The sequence below is a fragment of the Rhinopithecus bieti genome, unplaced genomic scaffold, assembly GCF_001698545.2.
Source record: "Rhinopithecus bieti isolate Rb0 unplaced genomic scaffold, ASM169854v2 scaffold_2454, whole genome shotgun sequence".
Classification (NCBI taxonomy): Eukaryota; Metazoa; Chordata; class Mammalia; order Primates; family Cercopithecidae; genus Rhinopithecus; species Rhinopithecus bieti.
This window is the reverse complement of record NW_016803843.1, coordinates 1,381,825-1,386,608: the sequence shown is the minus strand read 5'-3', so window position 1 is coordinate 1,386,608 and position 4,784 is coordinate 1,381,825.

Sequence of the window (4,784 nt, the reverse complement as noted above, 5' to 3'; positions counted from 1 at the left end):
CAGTAATTTGCTATTCATAAAGCATACATTTATATACAACATAAGAAACAACAAAAATCTGAACTATAAAAAATAAGCAATGAGGCAGAACTTTGGAAATAATTCAAAATAAAACAATTATTTAGAAACAAAGACTAAACTTAAAAGAATACAAGAGAAATGAACATAATAGATAATGCCTTGTTTTAGTAGAAGATCGAAAGAAATGAAGAGAGACAAATAGGATTAAGGAAAGTGATGATTATTGAAGATAGAGAAAATTCAAGGAGCAAATAATACAAAATCCTGAAGAAAACAAATGAAGGATATAAGACAAATATTAAAGACTGAGTTCTAAGAAAAATTTTCAGAAACTTCAAAATAAATTTGAAATTACATACTTCATATTGAATATACCTTATACCTGAGACACCAAGACATATTCTAGGAAAATTACTAGACTTTAAAGAAAAAGAAAAAAGTCTGTGGATATTAAGGTGAAATGAGCAAAGGAAAGAAATTCTGGTTCTTTTCAGACTTTTTGGTGCAATGCTTTATGGCAGAAGAAAGGGAGTACCATATTTATGCTACTCAACAAAAGAAAATTTGAACTGAGGATTGTATATTCAACAAAATTGACTTTCAAACATAAATGTATCTGTTCTCAAAATGCAGACATTTAAGGAACAATATTTCTTTGAGCTCCTTCTGAGGAATCTACTAATGAACAGATTCAGTCAAAGAAAATGATTAGAGACACTGACTGATGGTGAACATTATACACTTACAAATAGACTTAAGAGTAGCTAGTGGTTAAAAGAGATGAAGTATAATACATAACAGGTATGTGCTCTGACAATGTAGACATAGTATGACTATTAGAAATAGAAGATGAGGACCATAAATACAACAAAAATATTTAACTGTTTTCAGTCAACATATTGGTGGTGGTAGTATTGTTATTCTAAGTAGCTAAAATATAAAGTAGATGAAACAACTGAATAGTTATATCATCCTCTGAGCCCCTATAATTAATGGTACTGAAAAAAACAAATGGAAGAAAGGAAGAAAAAGGAAGAAAGGGAGAGTTGAATAGAAAGAGAGAGGGAAAGGGGAAAAGATTATTCATCTTAGGAGGATAACAGGAAACAAGAAAACAAATTTGTTGAGAAAACTAGTATAAATTATCCTTGGCAAACATTCTGGAGAAATTTCACCCTTGGCATCCTAGGCCTACACCCTAGGCTTAGTCTACTTTCTAGAGGATGTGAACTAAACCCTCCTTCAGTTTTTTTTGTTTTGTTTTGTTTTGTTTTTTTGAGACAAGTCTCTCTCTGTCACCCAGACTGGAGTGCAGTGGCATGATCTTGGCTCATGACAGCATCACCGTCAGGCACTAGTGATCCTCCCAACACAGTCTCCCAAGTAGCTAGGATTACAGGCATGCGCCACCATGCCTGGCTAACTTTTGGTTGTTTGTTTGTTTGTTTGTTTGTAGAGATGGGGTTTCCCCAGGTTGCCCAGTCTTCTCTGGAACTCCTGAGCTCAAGCAATTTGCCCACCTCAGCCTCCCATAGTGCTGGGATTACGGGCATGACCCACTGTACCCAGTTTAAAACCACTTCTTACTTAGTTCTCACAACAATCCCATAAAACAATTATTATTATCTCTATTTTACAGGTGACAAAAATGAAGCGTCAAGAGGCTAAATTATTTGCATAAACTCTCACAGCGAGTAAACTGAGCTGTTTTAAATCCAGTTCTTTTGAATTAAAGCTCAATGATTTTATTATGGCACATATGCACAAAAACACAAAAATACAAGAGGAATGAAAAGACCAGTTTCCCAGTTCTTCCAGTAATTTCCACTGACTCGAAGTTTTCATTTGTATTAAGATGTAAAATACATATGTAAATGTATAGTTCGGTAATTTTATGAATTTTGTGCATATGTATATATGGCCACATGGATGTATATATGGATTACATAAAAACATATATGTGCAAGTATATATATTTGGGGAGAATGTTGACTGTGAGGGGCCGTGAAAGCCTACTGAGATGCTTACAATTTTCAGTATTGCATCAATAATTACATGGAGATATATGTGTATATATATAGTATGTTCATGTAATTCATATGTATGTATATATGTAATTAATATATATGTATATTCATGTAATTCATATATATATATCTCCATGTAATTATTGATGCAATACTGAAAATTGTAAGCATCTCAGTAGGCTCTCACGGCCCCTCACAGTCAACATTCTCCCCAAAGCTAACCTAACTTCTCTCAAAAACATGCATTTTGATTCTTCATGTGCTTTATAAAAATGGTTTTAATTACATGCTCTCTTTTGTCTGGCTCATTTTGCTCAACGTTGTGTCTTTGAGATTCATCCTTGTAGTTGCATCTATGTAGTAGTTTCCATGGATTTAGTCGAGTTTGTTCTTTTCCATTGATGTACTCTATTGTATGAATATGACATCGTATATTTATCCACTTTCATGTTGATAGAGATTTAAATTGTTTCCATTTGAAACTATTGTGAATAAAGCTGTAATAAACATTCTTTTGTATGAATTTTGATGATCATAAGCACTCACTTTTCTTGGGGACATTCCCGTGGTATCATTTATAGATATGCTCAGCTTTAGTCAAAGCTGTAGTATTTTTATAATCTAAACAATTCTCTGTTTGGCCCCAATCACTACCGTCTCTTAAAGGCATTTGACTTGCTTCCCGTTACAGGAAAACTTCAAACTTCTTACAGGCAAGTAGGAAAAGCCCTGGCTGCACTTTTTGCTGACTACTTTTCCAGGTTTATCTATTGCACTACTGACATTAAACTTTACTCACTGGAAAGAGAACTACTTGAAATTCCTTATGCTGTTACCACACTCACATAATTGCTAGCACTGAGCCTTTCGCCTAGAGAGCTGTCCCCCTCAATGATCACTTTGTTACATCCTGTTCATCCCTAAAGATGTATTCATGCTTCTTACTATTCTATCACACTGCAAGCTCTTTCAGAATATTCTTTTATTCATCTTTATATTCCTAATCTCCATCATAATATCTGATACACTGTTAAATAAATGAACACATTTTTCTGGGAAACATTCAGAATCAGATAATTTGAAACAAACATACCTTGCCTAAAATTATAAATATATTGTACCAGCTCTCTCCCCTAGTTCTGAACCTAACAGCATAACTCATCTCTCAAGATACAATAGAAAATTAAATCAAGAGAAAATTAAATAAAAAATTAAATAGACTAAATGTGAATATCTTAAATCTCTAAGATTAATCTATAAGGATATTCAAAGTTTACAATCACTCATTTTGGGCACAAATATGAAATTAAAAATCTTAAGTTGCTCTGTTCAACTTTCCATGATCTTAATAATTTCAAGATGATGTTCCAAATGGAGCTTCCATAACAAAGACTGTAAATATTATATTTTCATAATTTAGGATTACGATTTCTGTACATCCATAAAAATTATCTGGAACTAGATTGTACATCTGGAAACATTTTGTAAACTGGATTAGAACCTCGTGAGAAATCAAAATGCATTACAGACCTAGTCTAAAATTTTAGCTTAATTATACTTCTCATTCCCCATAAGAAGCCATGCTTTAAAATTGGATTGCCATCAAAGACATATGGTTAACCAAATGTGTGAAGAAATACAAGGTTTCAGAGTAAAACATTAGCAATGTATGTGCAAATGAAAGTGTTGTATGTGTCTATACCAAAGTAGGCATTTGCTTTAAATAGTTACCACTTATCTTCCTCATCACAGAACCATCGCAGTTTTATGGAGAGGACTAACTGCGTTGAGTTTGGGAGCTCAATAGATAAAAATTTGTATTAGCCAAAAGAAAAAAAAAAACAAGTCTTGATACGTTAAATCTCTAGTACTTTGCATGGCAGTTTTAATGCCAAAGGTCCAAGGGAAAACCACATCTCTCCTTCTCTGTGTAAGGTTTATGGAAGATGTCTCCGTTTTAATTGATTTCAATTATTGCTGCAAGAAAAAAAATAAAACTTGATGTCCAGGCAACATGCTTTATTAGTTGATGTTGAACAAACAATTCCATGTGTTGATCCAAGGGTAGAAGGTCCAAACCTCTGCCATTATATAAATATGATGAAATCTTTGTTCAAGAATCAGATATTACAAAATGTATTTTCATCTTATAAGTAAAATAAATATTTTAAAGTGTAAAGTATTAGAAAGAAGTACATATAGGTTATATTTACAAAATGACTTCTAAAGAGATTTTGCTTCCAGATGTCAAAATTATCATCCATGGAACTTGGAGAAAACAGAATGATAAGAGTTTACTAATGGGTCCTAAGGTCTTAGACATTGTCTTAATATTTTAGTACTTTTAATCCTTACTCATTTTAAACACCTTTTCCCGTGTATTTTACAATTAAACTAGTTCACTGAGGGAAATTTAAAATATAAAATCAAAAGAACTAGGAAAAGTTTATCTCTACTTCCTTCCTTCTCCATTGTTAACTGTCCTTGTCTAAAAGGATGGAAGCTGGGCCAGGCATGGTAGTTCACGCCTGTTGCGGATCACCTGAGGTTATGAGTTCAAGACTAGCCTGGCCAACATGGTGAAACCCCGCCTCTACAAAAATACAAAAATTAGCTGGGCATGATAGCAGGTGCCTATAATCCCAGTGACTCGGGAGGCTGAGGCAGGAGAATCACTTGAACCTGGGAGCTGGAGGCTGCAGTGAGCTGAGATTGCACCATTGTACTCTAGCCTGG